The sequence below is a fragment of the Mercenaria mercenaria genome, chromosome 5 (genome assembly GCF_021730395.1).
Source record: "Mercenaria mercenaria strain notata chromosome 5, MADL_Memer_1, whole genome shotgun sequence".
Classification (NCBI taxonomy): domain Eukaryota; kingdom Metazoa; phylum Mollusca; class Bivalvia; order Venerida; family Veneridae; genus Mercenaria; species Mercenaria mercenaria.
The window spans coordinates 22,000,476-22,021,295 of record NC_069365.1 but is presented as its reverse complement, the minus strand read 5'-3'; the positions used below and the strand labels follow the sequence as shown (position 1 = coordinate 22,021,295).

The window sequence follows — 20,820 nt, the reverse complement described above, 5'->3', positions numbered from 1 at the left end:
AGAGTGTCCCTTAACACTTTCACGTTTTATGTTCCTACGAATCCTTCCTGTACCTCTAAATTCTTCTCCCCTTTTAAAATGACCATGGTACAAACTCCTGCACGAACTGGAACTGATTTCACGCTTGCCAAATTCAATTTACCGTCTTCAGTGTTGTTTTTCAATAAGCTGTTTTCTACTTTCGTTTGAACGCACACATACTGCTTGTGATCATTCTTTGCTGGAACTGATCGCATCTCTATACAATATCTAGCTATATATCCGGCTTTATGCCCATTGTTTTCTCGTTTAGGGCAAACCCTTTACTTTATCCGGGGATCACACGGCGCTCTTCATGGAATTACACGCCTCAACACGTGTATCACTGAAGGTTCCAGTTCGCCGTTTGAATACATCTGCGAATGTCTCTAAATTGCTTTTTGTACTTTTAGCATGTGTAAATGTTGAGTTCTGCTCAACCCGGGGCTAGAGGGCGTGGACGGTAGCATGCATTTCTCCTACCGTCCATGAACAGGCTCAATCAAACCGAGCCTGCAATATTTTCTTTTTTGTCGTGTTGAGCGACCTGTAAAGTTTCCAATTTCCTCTATATTATGACAAATAATAAAACTCTTGGTATTGGAACCTTGCTGCCATGCCTACATTCTCTAGCTAAATGACCTTATTACAAACAAAGCAGACCTTTTGGTACCCGTTGTGCTTCCTTTGTGGTGTGAAATTTCTCGACATTGATGAAGAAATTCCCTTATGTGGTACCATGTATTGCTCTGCAAGATGCGTTTTATCGTACACCGACTTTGGTTCTCTCTCTTTTAGAGTCACTGATTGTTCGGCTGAACAAACTTCTATAAACAATTCTCTTATCATTAGATCACAAAGGGATTCGTACGTCTTTTCTATTTCAGCCAATTTAGCCCAAAAATTGAAATATCTCTTAAATCTTGTCACGAATTGGAAAACTGACTCTCCTGGATCCGGCCTTCTATTTCAAAATCTAGATCTGAATCCCTCTTCAGTCAATTTATATTTCCTTAAAATCTATTTCTTCAGCGCTTCGTAATAACAAGCCTCTGGTTTAAACCTCTAGTCCCACTACAGTTAAAAGTGAGCTGAGATTAATTGCCCAACAGTCCTCCTTCAAATTTTGACTTTTGGCATATCTCTCAAACCTTTCCAAATAAGCGTCATTTTTTTAAATTTTAGGGCTTTATATTTTACTAGCGCCGGTACTGTCTACTCTGTTGGAACGCTCGATCTCCAAATCCTTTTCATTCATCTGCAGTTCAAAGTTCATTTCCATTTGTCTTCTTTCTCCATCACGTCGTAGAGCTCCCTCTTCTCTTGCTATACATTCGTCTTCCTTATCTTTGATGAAAAGTTCTAAATCTCTACCGGACAAACCCAGTCTCTCTTCAAGTCTACACTATTCATCGTAATATACATTGCTTGCTATGGATAACAGTAATACCTTTCATAGTAAATCCCGGACCCAATTTGTCAAGTTTCGGGTTACTTATCAAGGTGACAATATATCAGTATCCTCCAATCAATGTACACGCCATAGGATTCCTGTAATAACTGAGGTTCCTGGATATACTGTGGAATCCCAACTTGCTACACTTATATACTGGCTGCGCTCATTATAATTACTGCCCAACCTGGACTTGCCCCTCTTACAGGACTTCCTGCGCAATTTGGACTTGATACCCTTACTGGACTTACTACGCAACTCCTTAGATGTGCTATGAAGCATGGACTTGTTGCACTTCTTGGCCTAACTCCATAACCTGGATGTGCTGCGCTTATTGGACTTGCTCATCTTACTGGATTTGCTGCGCAACCTTAACTTGCCAATCTTACAGGACATTCTGCGCAACCTGGACTTGCTCCTCTTATTGGACTTACTACGCAACCTGGACTTAATTCGGTTTGCCAGAGCGTGTAGTCATGTCAAGCATTTCAATGAACGTAATCAATATATTACAAGTAAACTTCTTCAGCAAGGCTACCGTTATTACAAATTGCGTAAATATTTTACTAAATTTTATTATCGTAATTCTGATTTAGTTTTAAAATTCAATAGTAATTTAAAGACACTTCTGCGAGAAGGTATTTCTAAACCCACTTTTTATGGGGATGTGGTTTACAAACTTCGTAAGATCTTGGGTCATGGTAATTTTCCAAATGTTTTTGAAAATATTATCAAACGTTTTATTAAAAGAGGTTACGACCCAACTGTTTTGAGACATACCGTAGACATAGTACTAGAGCCGATTTACGCAATCGAATACCGCCGGAAGTAGAACATAAATGTCAACACCGGTTTCGTATTTCACGTGAAATCGGCCGAAAACTGAGAGGTTATCAACAAATTATAAGTTTACGGGTACCATGAGGATTTTTCATGCATTTAAACGGTAAGTATAATGTTTATGGATTATTCAATACAGTATGACAGTAAACTGTTACGCTTTAAATGGAAATTATGAAAGAAAAGTCGATAAGAAAATATTGACTTTCTACTTTCACTTTCATTGTCGCTTTTTAAATTGCCCAAAAATGTTCTTTCTATTAATTTGTTTTTTCTTGTTTTTTTGTTTGTAGATACATAACCCTATAGCAAATTATTGTGTGAAATGACAGCTTATTTAAAGCATCTGTGATTAACTGGGCCTAAGTTTACCGATTTTTCCTTTTAGGGTGACCTTTGACCTTATAATAGCTTATAGTCTGTTCTATGTATTTTAGCTGTAGTCAGAACACAATGTAATTGAGATAAAATGAATTTTCAAAATAAACTGTTGCAAATTGTAGGAAAAGAATAACATAATATATTTATAATTATAAGTTATTGAAATATTATAATTACCTCATTTCAGACAGAAGTACAAGCGAACAGATGACACATTAAAGTGGCTGCAGAAGCTTGAAAAGTTAGATAGAGCAGGGACAGTCAAAACTGTGGGATAATACTTCTATGTAATTTCTTTTTAAAGGCAATTTATACAGGATGGAAGGGTATCTCATACAATGTTTTACAATTTACATGTAGTTTTATCTCTCTTTATGATGTTGAAACAAGTAAACAAGTCAGTGACATCTAATTAACACTTGTAAACTATTGACAGTTGATATATAGATTTTGTTAGACAGCATTTGATAAAATGTAATTGCCTATCAATATTAAAAAGAGCAAACAGTTGACAATTAACAGGCAGGTCATTCTTTTAAATGACACTATAAATAAACTTTCATAATTTGTTTTTCTTCCAACTTCTGGATTTAGACTGGAAGCCATTCCAAACTATGAACTGGTAAATTACATAAGGAGTCATGTAATGATTATGGATGAGATACATTATACTTTTATGGACAATAATAATTTGAAATAATGATATTCTTTTTAGGTTAAGGTGTTAAGGTGATTTTATAAAGATGGTGTTATGGTTTTGCATGATGAGTCTTTTCACAGATTTTATCATTTATATATTTCAGGGTGTCCAACATGTCTAGTCAGGTTGACAGAAGTGAAAGATTGTCTGATGTTACAATGATGTACAAATGATACTCTTTAACAAGTTTAACATGTCAAAGGTAATATAATGCCAGTTATTAAAATTACATTCCCATAAACATTTAACAGATACACATTGTAAATGTAATTAAAATGATTTTATGAAGTTTCATGAAGGATGGTACAGCCAACCATTTTGAATCAAGAAATTTTGACTTAGGTAAAGATATCTATTCAGACTTCTTAACTCTTAGCCTTTCATATGATACAGAGATAAAAGAACTACTATTGCCGGCCACTAACCATGTTTCAAAGCTTTTAAACACACTATGGCAATAACCATTTTGTTTAAATATCTTTAATGCAATGTTTTCTTGATATCTGTCACTTGATGTTTTCAATGGATTAGAGTCCTAATTTAATGTAAAGTCTGTAAATTTCAGTAATGAAAGTACAAAATTTATAGAAAGTTGTTTCTTTATTTCAGTGTAAAATGTTCTGTGGATTCATATGATGAGAATGCCAATGTTGATCTGTATGACTTAATTAAACACAGATATTGATACATTCAGGTAATTGTTTACAATATTCAAAGAGTTACAGTGTAATTCAGTTATTGATTTGGCATATATCACTTCAAGAGGCTTGTGTAAAGTTTGTTTCACAGGAGACCAAGGGTCAAGTATGATATATAAACTTTACACTTACAAAAAGAAATTATACAGACTGAGTACCAAATAATTACAGACTTATGAATGTAACTTTCCAAATATCTTACATTTTCCTCCTGAAATTAATTAAAAAAGTAAACACAATTCTACTGTTATAAGCTTAAAAAGGTGAATGTAAGATATAGCTTATGAAATGCCAAGTATAAGGTGTGTTATTTTCAAAGTATTTAAGATTTAGAATAAGATATAGCCTGCCATCATAATATTCCAAAATACACAGTGTGTCATACATGTATTTTAGGTCAAATAGTAAGGTCGAGTGAGTGACTTAGGGTCACTATTGGCCTCTTGATATATTCTACTAAAATGGGTCTTATGCATAAGATATGTTGAAGTTTTATTAATCCAGTAACACTTTTATTCTACCTGTTATTCAGAAATATAAATATTTTGAATATTAAAGAGCTGCAGACACCTCGAAAACAGAGTTACTACATTATGCATTTCTTTCTTCAGATATATACCTGTGAAATCTTCAGTGTCACCGTTCAGCTATTGTTCAAGATCAGTGTCTGTAGCTTGCACAGTTTAGTATAGAGGAGCCTTCTGAATCAATTTTGTTACATATTTGCTGTTATTGTAGGACACACATGTAGAGAGCAACAAGTCCTGTCCAACTGTGCATGTATATGTGATTCAGAAACTTTGAGAATATGTAAACATTACACTGTTATAATTTTCAAAATACTGTGTCTTGTAGTGTATCAGTACTGTTTTGTCTCAGTTTATAGCACAGTATGTTCACAAATCAAACTTAAGATCATAGTTATCAGTATTATTAAAATCATTAATTATTTGTATGGTGACAAAATTTAATTTCATGCAATACCACAGTGAAACGTTTGATAATTTTTTTTTTAAAGTTGTAAGTTTAAAGTTGGCATAATTGTTTTTCTCCTTCATAAATCTAAAAAGTGATTAGTCATTATATTTGCAATATCATTTTAGTGTGACAAAGTTTATATTGAACTGAAACGCTAATGTAAATTTTTGAACTATTCAATGCATTTTCTTAAGTCTTAAAACATTTGTTTATCGTACATGTCAGGGCCAATAACTCCTCCATATTACTTGTGTTTTGTCCTTTTTCGTTTCACTGAAGGATAGGTAGAGGTATTGCACATCCATTTTTTAGCATCCTGATTTTGTAAAGTGTTGAATGTAAGGTTTTATCTCGGAATTATGTCTCGTCTAAAGGTGGGGAGAGGTATTGTTTATGCCTTATCGTCTGTCCACATTAAGCCTGTCTGACTTTAAGAGGACAAGTTGCTGGCCAGATTTTGATAAAACTGAACAGGAATGATCAGTACCAAGCATAGTGTTGTGCATATCGATTGCATGTTTCGTTTCGATGCACTAAATTGCAGCCAGAGCTAAAAGTAGAAAAATCTTGTCAGCTTTCACAGGTCAAAACTACTTAACAGATTTTGATGAAACTTCACAGGAGTGATCAGTACCAAGTATATTTTTGCATATACCGACACTTTCCATTTTGCTATTTTGCTGCACAAAATAGCCGCCATAGCACAAAGGTATACATAGGTGGGAGACATGTTTTGTCATAAAAATACCTAAAACACCTTCCACTTTGTTAAAGAAAATTGTATTTAACTTCTTACAATTGCAAACTGTAATAATTTGACATTAAATGCACTAGTTACATAACTGCATTTGGCTTTTTTCGTAATTATTGCCCTTTTCTTACCATAGCAACATTTTGTGTAACATGTTACCTCATTAAGCATCATAAGATCAGAAAGTTCTAGGACTCAGAAACGTTGGCCCTTTTGTACTTGTCATGAGTATGTTTTCAGTATTTTATATTGTCATTACTTTTTGTTGTGCGAGTTTACGGAAATGAAGACTTAGTTGTCCAAATGGTGTGCCTGTGCCTGTCCTGATTTGTTTGTCTGGACAATATATTATTGATTAGTCTTCACGAAACTTTGCAGGTTAATTTCCTTAAGTTCCCTGTCAACTTTGATAGTGGCATGGTTACTTTAAAAGTGATGTCACCACTGTACTAGTCAAACGTTTTATATTTCAGATTTTATATCACATTACAGGCTACTGGTCTTTAGCAGCCTTCATAAAACTTATAAAAAACTCATAAAAGTTTCCAAAAATGTTGTATTTTGATTTGAACTGGCATTATACAAACATTAAGAAGTAGTACTATAAGACAACATTTGACCTCTTTTCCAGTACTTTTTGATTTTCTCTGTTACTATGAAGTTGCCTTTTCCTAGAAATTGGTTGGCTTATTTCGAGGGGTAAGTGCCAGAAGGTGCTATGTACCACATTTTACGTTTTTCACTTTTTTGCATTTTCTGGTAGAGATTTTCAAGCTGCACATTTTGCACCAATCTGCGTCATTATATCATATTTCTTTCCTAAGTTATTTAATTGGGATCAAACCAGTCATTGCAGAATCTCTGTTAATAAGTTATGCCAAAAACAGTTTTCATTACATAGCACGTTATCAAAGTAAGTTTATCTTATTTGAAATGAACCAAAACAATCTATATACTAATAGCTGCTTTTGGCAGACTGCTTTGTAAGGCTTTGGGAGGATTTTTCAAAATCCATAACATGATATGTAAAGATAGCACATTTTAGCAGAGCAGTTTTCTACATATTATGCATTAACCCAACTGAGCCAGAAAAAGTCATGTAAAGATAGGACCTAAATCTTACTGATATTTTACAGTAGTGCAATAGCCATATTGTGCTATGTTATAATAGAAGATTCTGGTTGAAGGCCCGGTAGTAAGACTGTTTGTCATTTGCATGTCAAGAAGAAGACATTCCACGATAGGTTTATTTGGCAGTGTTGACTTTTACTGTTTTTTCAATAATTAGGTGATGAAAACGGACTATCAAGTTTAGAGTGTGTGGCAGATATTGTATTTTGCACTGGAATGTTGAACATTATCCTGTTTAAATGTTTTAGAAAAAAGAGTGGAATTTATCAAAAGTGAAGTAGACTTACTACTGTCAGCAAATGGTCTTGGAAGAGGAAAAATCAAACCTTATTAATTGTAACTGCTTTTTATAAGCTAGTTGGAAACATATTGGCAAAGATCCTTCACATTTATGACACTCTTGAAGAAAGAATGGAAAAGTATATTGCTTTGTGTTAAACTTGCATTATTCAGATTATGAAGGAATAGCTGTAGCTTGATTTCGTGTCAGTGGCAGACCTTTTCCCATTAGTACTGGCTAATTACACAAAGCGCAATGTTATATTCTACACAAATAATGTTGAAGAGCCAGTCAGCACAATGAAACCAACCAAAAGTGATTTACTTGCCACTGCAGATAAAAGTAAGTGTAACTCCTATACATACTTTCTGGAATTTTGGATCAGTTTGAAAGATACCTTTAAAATCCAGGCTCTAAAATATAATTTGCCTTGCCGTTACAAGATGAACAATTTGACTAACAGAAACAACAAATATACACCTACCACTAATGACAAATCAACACCACAGAAAAGAGCTACATCAAGAAAAAAACAGTTTTGATAATGCCTGAGGAGTTCCATACTAGAAAAGGAAAAGCAATACAAGAAACATGGAATGAATGTGGAAAAAACGTTACAGGCTGTCAGGTGCAGAGTATAAATCAGCAGATGGAAAGCCAAACACCACTAGTTGAGCCAGTAGGCTGTAGCAACTGCAGATAAAATGTGACACAAAAGTTACATCAGAACAAAGGCAACAATTCTTTAAATCAGTTTGGTCATTGACAAATTATGATAGACAAAAAAATGTTTGTCAACTGTAGAAGAGACAGACACTAAAACATATCAAAGCCAAATCAAAATGAAAACAGGTGTCATGAAGAAGTTCTTTCGAAATTGAAAATAAAGGTATTCAGTCTGTAAGACATTTTTTTAAAGAAAACTTCAATAGGTAAGGCATAACTATATTGATCATACGTTGAAGAACAAAAAGGACGGTCATTTTACAGGAAGTGCTTAGAGAGGAAAACAAACCCTTATAACGTAATTTCTCAAAGTAGATGCAGTAAAAAAGCATACTGAATCTTTCCCACCCATAAGTTCACATTATGTACGAGAAGGGAAAAGGAGACAGTTCCTGGATTTGCATCTCACACTGCCAAAAATGTATGACCTGTATCTGGAGGAGTAAAACAATTAAAACAAAGCCAGTTTTATTGGAAGGATACAGATTAATGTTGAACCTAAGAAGGACCAGTGCAACAGATGTAATCAGTTTTACATGGCATGGCAAGAATGAATTAAGATTTATGAACAAAATAATGCTTTTGACAAACCTAAGCAAAGAAAAAACCCAAACCAAACTGGCAAGCTTAATTAAGTTTGCATTAAGGTCGCAGCAAGATTGCAGTTGCGATCTTAACAAGCAAGCAGCAAGATTGCGATTGAAACTATCGCAACCATAATTTAAGCTTGCGTAAAGTAATTTGCGCGCTTCCTGCAACCTATTTAAGATCTTGCAGGCTTTTAAGGTTGCGCATGCTTGCGACTGGAACCATAGCGATCTTAATTGCGACATTGCAAGTTTACACAATCATAATAGAATTGCAAGCTTGCGCAATCTTGCAAACTCGCACAATCATAACAAGATTGTAAGCTTGCGCAAACTTGCAAGCTTACACACACACATATCAGTGTACTGAAAAACATTTGTGAGCCCCGTGCAGCTTTGTAAACATAAAAAAGGTTGCGCAGTCTTGCAAACTTAACTGTCTTTCCAAAAATTGTTTAGGTTTATGAGACAGTTTTAATAAGTTTAGGGTGTAAAAATTTAATTATAAACAATTTTATAAAACAATATTTGTAGTGATCAGTAGATATTAAGACTCAACAATCAGGGACAATAGTTTTTAAAACAACATATTTTGACAAAAAATGTTTAATATTTGGTTTTATATATAACCTCCCTTTTATATGTATCAGTGAACTAAAAGAGTTTTAAAAAGGTTATAGGTAATGAATTTGAAAAACTGAAAATGTTTCCCTCCAGAAGACAACAAGCAAATACTGTTGCCAATTAAGTATCATTCAAAGCTACCTATTTCTGCCGCAAAGAAAAAGTATCTATCGCAACTATGCAAGAGTGGTAATATTCCTGAATATTTCCATGTATTACACGGCTTTAATTAACAGTAAAAACAGTACCAGAGATTGTTTACCAGAACCAAATGCTGTTCAAGATTCAAGCAATGACTCAAATAGTAACTTAACACTGAGAGTCAGATAAATTTACCACTACATTTTAAATGTGACTGACAATGTGGTTCCTAAGACTTAGCCCTCTCCTTTCCCTTGCATTTACGCTACTTTTTGCATCCCATCCCCTTTACTTTTAGTAAGTTTTCGTGGCTCCTCTTTATTTTGGCAGCCGAATCCCAAGACGGTACTTGATTGTTTTTTTTTCCTACCTGTGCGGGTGTGTTTGTAAGCTTGTGAGTCTATAACGGTGCCCTACTGTTTTCTTATGTGTTGCTTGTTCGTTTTTCTATCTATGTTATTCAGTTGATCGTCGTTGTGTGTTTGTCTTTGGTACATGAGTGTCTGCGCTACTCTGGTTTAAGTTGTAGTGCGACTGTTTTTAAAGAACATGGCATTCCCTAGTATATTTGTCCTTGTTCAGCTTTCCCCCTTCGGATTCCTCCCCTACCCCCGACCCAATTTCGACCCTTACCGTTTCCTTCCCCTTTATCAATATTTAGCTTATATTAATATGTACTTGTTGGATGTTTGAAGAAACCAGTCTGAAATATTTTTCCATTACAGCTTTTTTTGTTGTGGGCCTACTATGTAAATGCGTGGCTCTGGGGCTGTGTTTTTGGTGCTCTGTGCTTTCGAGAAATCTACCCTTGCCTATTATCTTTTTTAGTGTGTGGCAATAATGATAGTTACATAGATTACAGTCATAAGCATGTGTATCAAACTTTATATCTCTATTAATGCAGTGTTTATATTTCATAACATTACATTAATGTATTATGAAATACATAAACACATTACCTAAAACGTTGTAGATGATTCTTAATACATGATAAGACAGTCTAATAAGAGCTTAACATGGAGCTATATACATATAGGCTATTTGTGACTTGAAAAGTCTTAAGCTAAGACAAAGAAATGAGCATGCCATAAGAATCTATGTTTTTATAGAATATATTTGTATGCCAAAAAACTTACATTTATATCAACTTTGCATACGCTAGAAGATTCTATTGCTTTATAGAATGTTTTCGACACTTACAAAAACTATGACATGCAACATCTTCACCAGCTATAAATCTATAGCATGTTCTGGCTCAGTATTGTTTCGAAAGTTTTAACAGAATTGTACATGCCAAAACCAGATATCTTTCGATGGAATGTTTTAGTTATTCTGATATTTGCAAATAAATGGCCTTTCAGTTGTGCCAAAACAATTTTTTTGGATTTGACCTAATTTACTAAAGATATCAACAAAATACATATACCATGTATCAAATAATGATAAAGTAAATAAAACCATAGTTTTGATATCTCAAAATACCCTACTATTAAAAAGAAAATAGAAAAAAACGCTCTCCTGTAAAATTTTAAAAAATGCACATAGCAGGTTCTGGCACTTACCCCTCGATTTTTTATGATCTTATGTTTTTAATGAATTGTAGCTATATGTTCTTTTTCTCATGAAAATGTCCATTTTTATATAATTCATATTTTTTACTGTCAACAAAGTGCAATACCACATACTTATCACTTCCATTAACATACTTGTACTATTTTCATAAAACATTATATAAATCATTATATTTCATATAAACAGAATTAAATAAATATTTAAGAACATCAATGTTTTCTTTGATTGCTACATGAGACAGACCATAGGTCAATTTAGGGTCAATTCTGACACATTATATGCAAATTGATAAGGGAGATAACTAGTACTGTCTTAAGTAACCAATATTTAGTTACACAGTTACCTTCCCTTTACACAGGTAGGACTATTTGTTGTTGATCATCTTTCGAACATTATTCCATTACTGATGACAGAACATTGAAAATAAAAGTTGTTGTATCATGCAATGGCATCATATATGACAATATTTACTTTTTTATTTCATTATTTAAATATTCTTTAAATTAGGTACAATGCCTACATACCGCATGTTTAGTGTTCAACCCGTTTACAGTTGGACACTACGCTTCCCTCTTTGATTGCGTCTGACGGAAGAGGGGGAGGACTCTATGATGAGCAGTTTTTAAATCCTACCAGGACTGAACTGTTTTGATATCTGTCTTCTGGCCTGTTTCGTCAGCCCTTTAAGGGTGTTTCTCTATCTTCTGAAAAGGCATTGAGTACATACGTTTTTGGTTCTAAAGGTTTGCTTTTTATATATTTATACACGAGCATTTTTGTGTTTTACATGCCATGCCTTTTTGTTTCCATTACTTGTGTTAGAGATTCACCTGGAGGGGATTACATTTATTTACACTGTCCCGAGTCTTTGGAACATGATGGGGGTAAGAGTGAGGTTAGGTGCGCACCATAAACAGGTTAAAGCTCCCCAGTGGTGTTTTTGCCACTGACCGTTCCATTGCGGTGCCCCACTGTGTTCCTCTGTTTGTTCGTTTTGTCCTCATGTGTTTGCTTTGTGTGTGTGTGCGGGTGTGTGTGTGTGTGTGTGTGTGGTGCATGTCTGCGTGCTGTGGGTTTCATTTTTGGGAGGCTACGTTTTTGGTACTTGGCATTCCCTGTTTGATATTTATCTTTTTTTTTATTTGTTTTGTTGCGCAACTTGGTCTTGCTGGGCAACTTGAACTTGATGCGCTTACGGGACTTGATCTTCTTACTGGACATGTTGCACAGCCTGAACTTGTTGCACAACCTGGACTTGCTGCGCTTTCTTAGACTTGCTTTTCTTGCTGGAATTCCTCTGCAACCTGAACTTTCTATGCTTACTGGACTTGCTTGGCAACTGGACTTGCTGTATTTGCTACTTTTCCTAAACGTACTGCGCAACTTGGATTTACTGCGCTTGCTGGACTTGTTACTGTTGATGGATGTGCTGTGCAACTTTGATTGGCTGCGCCTGCTGGACTTGTTGAAGTTTCGTAAGTGACAGTGCTAGAGGTTTATTTCTGGACTTAGGGTTTTTTTCTTTTTTTCATTTCAAATCCCTTTAAAGTATGAATACAAAATGTGCGAACCGGACAGAGACGCCATTGTGAAAAAAAAAATAGCAATTAAAATATTTACGTACAACTTTCAGATATCATTGAACGATATTCTGGCCAGTAGGTCTACATTATGTTCAACGTACCCCACTTGTTCTTTCACTAATCAAGCACATATTTTCCAGGATAACTCTTTGTTTATATACAGGTCTGGCTACAAAACCCAATTTATAATCTCCTATTTAAAAAAAACCCGAAACAAAACAAAAATAAAACAAGCAAAAAAACAAAACAATAAAAAACCAAATAGAATAAGTGAGATACTATCTATAATTTGTTGAATTTATGTAGGCAAATCGTTTTCCGGCACTATCGCAATTCCAGTGAACGGAACGCCAGTGACGTTCTTATAGCCCCATAGGCAGCTTGTACGCAGGAGCTGGTACTAAATTCTATAATGGTACACGTTAGTATGTTTAGGACTTACATTTATTATTTTTAAAATGAAACTATTTCGTGCATAAACCATCTTATCTTGAGCGTATGACATCTTATCTCGTGCGCACGAAATTTTATCTCAAGCGCGCGTCATCTTATCTCGAGCGCATGTCATCTTATATCGAGCGCACGACCTCTTATCCCGAGCGCACCACATCTATCCTCTATCATCAAAAGCTGGAAAGTCGACATATGACCAGAATTGTTTGACATTATACCCAACAAAACAAATAATTGTTTTAAATGCCACTGCGATCATTGACGGCTGATTTGTGCCATTTCTTTCTGTCGCAGTAACGTAACGACAAACGTCGGCAAACATTATCCCGTCGAATGCCAACCGCTAGAAGTTGCTCTACCGAATGTCGTTATTGCGCCCTGACAAACGTCGCCCCGCCGAATGTCACCCTGACTGACGTCGCCCCGTAGAACATCTTTTTTTTTACTTCTGGAATGACATAGTATTAATTAAACTGAAGATTAAAAATAAGATATAATAGTAATGATATATTTGTTAATCACTAATGAAGTGTTACAAGAAGAAATTGCTTACTCTTACCCCCATCCCGTTAACCCAACCAAACCGTCAGTTCTTCAGTGAGTTTATCGGTGACATCGTTGATTTACAATATTGTATGACACTCAGATAGATAGAGGGCAATATGGAAAAGTGGGATGGACTTTTGTGTATCATGACCCTTGGCCAACCCCATCAGCCATCGACCTGAATAAAGCATTTTGGGGGTGGGGGATGTTTAACGTCGCACCGGCACTATTATAGGTCATATGGCGACTTTCCAGCCAATTTAATTAATAGCATCATGTCATTTGACTATGCCATCAAACCTGTGTTTAAAAAATGTAAAATCCAATTGGATTTGTTTCAAATTTAGAATGCTGAATTTCTTTTCTTACATAAAACGTTGGAAAAATATCCAGTTTAGTAAATGTGACTTTTGTTTCCAGTTTTAAATATGTGTATATATTCTAATACCTAAACTACCACTTTTCTGAAATAAATATATATATATCAAGCTTGTTGCAATTGTTTGCGTATGTAAATTGCTCTTAAATCAATAAACATATATCGTATGATACTCCCAGAAAGAATTAATGAAAAAAATATTTTCTTTGGATATATATTATTGAAATGAATAAAATCTGCTGATATTGCGGCTAATGAATGGTAATAATTAATGGGAATAATGATTACTGTATGATAAAGCTGACAATAAATACTAATAATGGCTGATAATCATAAAGATGAGGTATAACGATGACGATGTTGATAAATACTTCTAATGATGGCTAATGAAAAAGTATGGAGGATGTTTATAATGGCGTCTTATGTGAAAAGACATCTGTCGTCATTTTAATATACGCGCTGTTGGTCCCCGCGCTCAGATTAGATTGAAAATGAGTATTTCAACGTAAATAAGCCTATAATAAAATCAAAAATAATTTGGCTGGTTTTGCGAATATAAAAAATACCTCACCTAAAAACAAGGCAATTTGTTTCATTGTTACTTACGCTATGTGCGCGTGAAAGTATTTTCAGTTGTCTCACTTCCAAGTGATTATTGCACAATCACTTAAAGTGTACACATTTTCAGTTATGTTTACACATACAAAAACAAAAATAAAGTTTTCAATTGAATTTTTTTCAGCTTTTAAAACATTTAATCAGAAAATTTTCCGAGCGGTCGTTTTCCAGCAAATAAAAACAAAAAAAAAAAAACGAAAAAAACTGGAGACAATTGCATTCGGATTTTCAAGATTATTTCATGATGTTAACGTTCTTAAATCATACCATTTTAACATTATCCAAGCAATTTTACACAACTTATAAAACTTCACTATGTCCGCCCAGACACAATTTAAGTTCGCAAAAATATGGGAAAATTTTCTGAATGCATTTTTTATATATCCAACTGGACAGTGTATATTCAATCGTGGTTTGGAAAAGTTCGATTGGACAATATTTCAATTGATCATTTTGTACATAAATATATTTCAAATATAATAAAATTGTGCCATTTATTTCCCCTTGACCCCTAAACTACCATCTTAACTATAGTAGATGTGTGGAAATGGTAGTAAAATTACCAAAATCTGGGATTTGCACAGACATCCTGGTGACTGTTAAAAACAAACTGCAAAAATGTAAAACTGAGCTAACTGTCACTGTATCAATCTGAAATTTAATTACAAAGCAGTGTTCCATTGCTTTATTTGTTAGTAGTATATATCCAATATATTATAATCAACAACACAAGTTTCGAAATTATGTAAAATGTCACAGCTTTCGTAAATCGGATTAGGACAAATACTATCTGATTTGGGAATGTAGGAGCAATTTACCATTTTGTAGTAAAATACGTAGACTTTGGATTTTTTTTTTTTATAATTTATTTTTCAATCTTCATACATTTACAAAATATGATGACTTGGACAAATGTTTTTAACAATAGATACAAAACATGTATTTTATGGTCATCTAATTAAACAAACATTTGTAGTAATGGATGTCACAAGAAGACTTTTTCTATATATATATTTTTAGATGAAAAAAATTAGAGAACAAAACATCTAAGAGAGAAAAAAGTTAAAAAGAGTAGATATTATTGGATGTTTAGATCGTCTCCAAACTCATATAATTGTCTAAAAATTGTAATGGTTATTTATGCTACAATCATGTAAAAATCAATTTGTAGGCACACTGTCTAGAAAGTATCATTTTATTATATAGATGAAGAATAAAATATGTAAGATATTTTCTTTTTTTTTTTATTATTGTTATAGCCAACAGCATCTACATTCATACCTCAAAACCAGACCATTTGATATTATGTTGGTTTATTTTGTCATTTGATAATGCAATTTCTTTTTCAAGTTTTATCCTGATTTTAAGATATGATATGAAACTGTCAAAACTGAGTGTTTGTTTTCTATTTTTGATTTGAAAAATGTAAGATTTCATTAGAAATATTATAAAGTTTATCACATTTTTTCGTTTTACGTTCCTTTCAGCGATACCAAAACTGACTACCTCTAAGCTAAATTGTGTTTGAGATTTTTCTTGTCAAGGTACATATGTAATTTGTTCCATAGTTGTTGTACACAGTTACATTCCCAAAACATATGTTCTAATGTTTTCAACATGCATATTGCAGAAATAACATAAATTTGATTCTGTTAATTTGTATTTAAATAATGATTTGTTTGTTGGGAGAATTCTCATCAGATGTTTGTATTGAAAACTTCGTATTTTTGTATCTATTGTTGCTTTCTGTGTTTGCATGTATATGTTTGACCAACAAGAGGGGTTCTCTGATATAATCGCTGACCATTTCATTTCCGACTTAATTATTGGTTTTGGTCTGTTTCTTCTTTGCGTGTCGTAAAGTAGTTTATTTGGTTCTTTTGTCTTTCTTAATTTATCTATAAGTAATTCATTTCGTGCATAAGATATATTCTCTTGCTTAAGCACCTGTTTAACAGTTTGTGGAATGCTTGCTATAAGATTGTAGTACTTCAAGAATTGATTGTTTTCTATATTATATAAAAATTTAAATTCGTCAAAAGTATAGAAAGCTTTTGTTCTGTAATCAAATAAATGTTCCAAATGCTTTATTCCCTTTTCGTACCAGTCTTTATAGAAAATGTTTTATTTTCAAGTTTTATGCTTGTGTTATTCCATATTACCTGTTTACTTATGCTCTTATTGTTGTCCTGTGTATTAATATTTACCCAAGCTGTCAATAAATCTTTCATAAAAATGTTGGATTTACATATAGTTTCAATTTCTTTCTGAGAATAATTACATTCAAATAAAAGTTCTCCTCCAACATTAGATAATAATGTACTATAAAAGATCTTCCATTGTCCTTGGTTGCTTTTATCTATTATCCTTCTGATCCAACAAGCTTTTATAGCATTTATGAAGTAATCTAGATTTATCATTTTTATACCACCCATTTTGTAGTCCAGTATAATAATCTCCCTATTAATTTTATCTGGTTTATTATCCCACAAGAATTTAAACAATTGTGTTTTAATCTCTTTCATTACTTCATTTGATGGGTTTGGTAACACTGTAAGAGGGTAAATTAGTTTTGGTAAAGCTAATGATTTTATAACAGTTACTTTTCCAAGTAGTGTTAGTTTTCTATGTTCCCATTGTTTTAAACAGTTAGTAAAATTTTGAATCTTGGGTATCAGGTTTAACTTTATGCTGTCTTTTTTATCATTTGTAAATATCATTCCTAATGTTTGAGCTGACTCGGATGTCCAATTAAACATTTTATCTTTACAGTACTGGAGGTTTGTATCTTTTAATGATCCTATCCTTAGTATGTTAGTTTTGTTGATATTAAGTTTCAATCCAGATATACACTCGAAGTTCGATATAACATCTATTAGTTGTTCAAATGAATGTTTTGCACCATTATTGATAAAGGTTGCATCATCTGCAAACAGGGATTGTTTTATTTCAACATTATTAACTGTTATGCCTTTTATGATCTCATCAGTCTCGATATAATTTGAGAGGATTTCAATGCAAATAATAAATAAGGAAGAGGAAAGAGGACAGCCTTGTCTCACTCCACGTAGTATTGAAAAGGGTTTTGATAGATAGCCATTATTTATTACCATACTGGTTATATCATTATAAAATAATTTTACCCACTGTATAAGAGAATCACCAAAATTGAAGTGTTTTAAACACCTTATCATAAAGTTATGATCTAGTGTATCGAAAGCTTTTTCGAAATCTGCGAATGCAAATAATAAATAAGGAAGAGGAAAGAGGACAGCCTTGTCTCACTCCACGTAGTATTGAAAAGGGTTTTGATAGATAGCCATTATTTATTACCATACTGGTTATATCATTATAAAATAATTTTACCCACTGTATAAGAGAATCACCAAAATTGAAGTGTTTTAAACACCTTATCATAAAGTTATGATCTAGTGTATCGAAAGCTTTTTCGAAATCTGCGAACAGTAAAAGTCCTGGTATTTTATTTTGTTGTGCGAAATCTATTATTTCATATATTAACCTAACATTTTCCCCTATATATCTGCCTTTTATGAATCCTGTCTGTGCACTGCTTATGATAGAATTGATAATCTTTTTTATCCTGTTTGCTATGGTTTTGGCGGCAATTTTGTAATCTACATTTAATAGACTTATAGGGCGCCAGTTACTCAAAATTTGTGTGTCTTTATTTGGTTTCGGCATAAGCGAAATAATACCTTGTTTCTGCAAACTAGTCAGATGTCCGGTGTTGTAAGAGTAGTTAATAGATTGAATAAAGTACGTTTTAATCTCTGTCCAAAATATCTTATAAAATTCAACAGACATGCCATCTGAACCTGGACTTTTTTGATTCTTCATCTCCTTAAGAGCTTCGAAACATTCATTTTCGTTTAATATCCCTTCACATTTTTGTTTTTCGTTTTCATTTAAAGTTCGCGAATTGGGTCTAAAGAAATCATAATCACAAGTTTTGGATTCTTTTTTGTTATATAGCTGTTTATAGAATTCTGCTTCTGCCTTTAAAATTTCATTTTGAGAAGTTATTTCTTTATCGTTGATTTTCAATTTGTATATTGTTTTTTTTTCTGCGTTTCTTTTTTCTAAGGCTGCAAAATATTTTGTATTTTTTTCATTTCCTTCAATACTTATTGCTTTTGCTCTGATCAACATTCCATTAATTCTGTTATCAATGATTTGATTTAATTCCTGCTGTTTTTTGTCAAGTTCTTCCTTTAAAGTTTTTATATTAATGCTATTATTATTTTCGCTTAAAATCTTTTCTTCCAATACTTCTATATTTTTGTTTATTTCTTTTTCAATTTTATTTTCTTCTCGTTTTCTATGGGTGGAATATTTTATTGTTTGATTTCTTATAGTGCCTTTAATGACTTCCCATAGAATGTTTGGGTTTGCATCCTTATTAATTGTTACGGTTTCTCGAATGGCATTTCTTATTATTGATTGATATTCTTTTTCAAGTAAAATGCTGTTGTTTAATTTAAAATAACCAGGGCCTTTTTTTGTGTTAATAAAATCCAATTCTAGTTCAACCAATGAATGGTCTGTTTGGTAGCCTGGTTGTATAGTGCAATTTTTGACATAGTGCGTTAAACACTCAGATAATAAAAAATAGTCAAGTCTACTGGAGATGATTGGAATTGTATTTGAATGCCATGTATATTGTAATTTTGATGGATTACATAATCTCCAAATATCTATTAATTTTCCGATGTTAATGATATCATTTATTTTCTGTCTGCAGTTTTTATGGCTATCAATCTTTGGATTAGGACCCTTAAAAACTGTAGAAGGACAACACTTTCAGTAATGATGGGCGAAAGCATACACGTACAAGGTGAAAACTAATTGACTTGAACTTTTTAAATAGGATAAAGAGCAAAATACAATACGTTTGGCCTTACATGCTCTGCGTTTCGCATAAAGCTAAAATGATATCTGTTTTACACTTACCCGTTCAATTTTCCCGATACATCCGAAACGTAAGCCGATAATAACAGATCCTTTCAGAGCGGCAACTTCTCAGCCGGATCAAGCATTACTTTGACATCTTTGAAAGATGTCAGTACTTCATCTTGGAACATGGGTAATTCGGCGAATTGTCCAAAAATTACAACGCCTTCGACAGCTGAATAACTTAAAGCTAAACGAATATTCGACATTGTCCGTTCAACTGCTGGTCTGATGAATTTGCAAAATAATGCTGAGCTTATTGCAATTTTGTTCGCAGTAATTTTAAGATCTTCAGAAAATTTTGAGGCACTTATTGAAGTTTTCAGTAGTGTACGTTTTTCTTATTCAAACAAGGTTTCTAGTTCTGGTGGAAATTTTATCCTAACAGTCGAAAAGTCTGATGGTCTGAACAAACGTGTCGTAATTTCAAATTCTTTTTTCATGCTTAACCAGAGTTCCTTCGAAGTGGATTTGAATTTTTCAAACACATCCTTGGTGAATACATTTTGACAGAACTCTTCGAAGGCTTTAATTACCATACTGTACCCGCCTTTGTATATACTAACGACTGTGTTTTCTTTAACAACACCTATACGCACCATTTCATGGACAGCTATGCTTGTTGATTGACCTATAAATTGAATATGAAATGTCACTACACAAATAAAAACAGAATGCTATATAAACTACTTTGGCAAAAGCAATATTAAAATCCATAATGCAGATCTGGATGTTGTTGAACAGCTCGCTTTATAATAAGAGTAAATCATGATTGACCTTGCATACAGTATATCTTGCACTGCAAACATGAAATAAAAAGGAGAATATCTTTTTATGTTTTGTGTGGAATAGAATTTAATTCAATACAAAAAGAGTGCCAGAATGTCACAATATACACCCGTCACAGCAAATTTCTTTACTCCAGCACCTGTATTTGCAAATGGAATTTTAATATTGTGGTTGTTTAGTAATCACTGTAAGTATTTCGTTTTTCTAAGCCCACAAAAAACTCCTTACCAGATAGAGATACCTTAAAATACACCAAACATTGGAAAGTAGCATTTATGTTGCACCACAGAAAAGTAGTCTTGGTTTTTCCCTACGGTCAATTATAAAAAGTTACAATATAAGTTATTCATAGAAACAACTAAGAGAAGTTAAACAAGAGGGCCAAGTGGCCCTGGGTCGCTCACCTGACAAGCCAATGAGACACTATGGCTGTAGGAGAAAAAGTTAATGACTGAAAATGTTATTTGAACAATTTTGGTAGAGGACCACCCAAGGATCATTCCTGTAAAGTTTCCTTAAATTTGGCTCAACAGTTTCACAGGAGATAATGGTGCAATATAGGCTCGGCCAACCCGGTTGGGCCCACACCCTCAACATCTCG

General features: G+C 33.4%; 1 protein-coding gene and 1 long non-coding RNA gene across 3 annotated transcripts in view; one reads left to right on the top strand and one right to left on the bottom strand.

Annotated features, from left to right (window-relative positions):
- LOC123556610 (heat shock 70 kDa protein 12A-like) overlaps window positions 1–20,820 on the bottom strand; it is a 50,833-nt gene that overhangs the window by 12,754 nt on the left and 17,259 nt on the right. The window lies entirely within an intron of this gene.
- LOC123556612 (uncharacterized) lies at window positions 2,251–5,915 on the top strand. 2 transcript variants are annotated; one of them, XR_006687496.2, is made up of 5 exons: window positions 2,251–2,417; window positions 2,880–2,979; window positions 3,496–3,594; window positions 4,002–4,086; window positions 4,702–5,915. It is a non-coding gene; the product is annotated as an uncharacterized LOC123556612 (long non-coding RNA). The 2 variants fall into 2 exon arrangements; XR_006687495.2 differs by having other exon boundaries at window positions 2,880–3,018.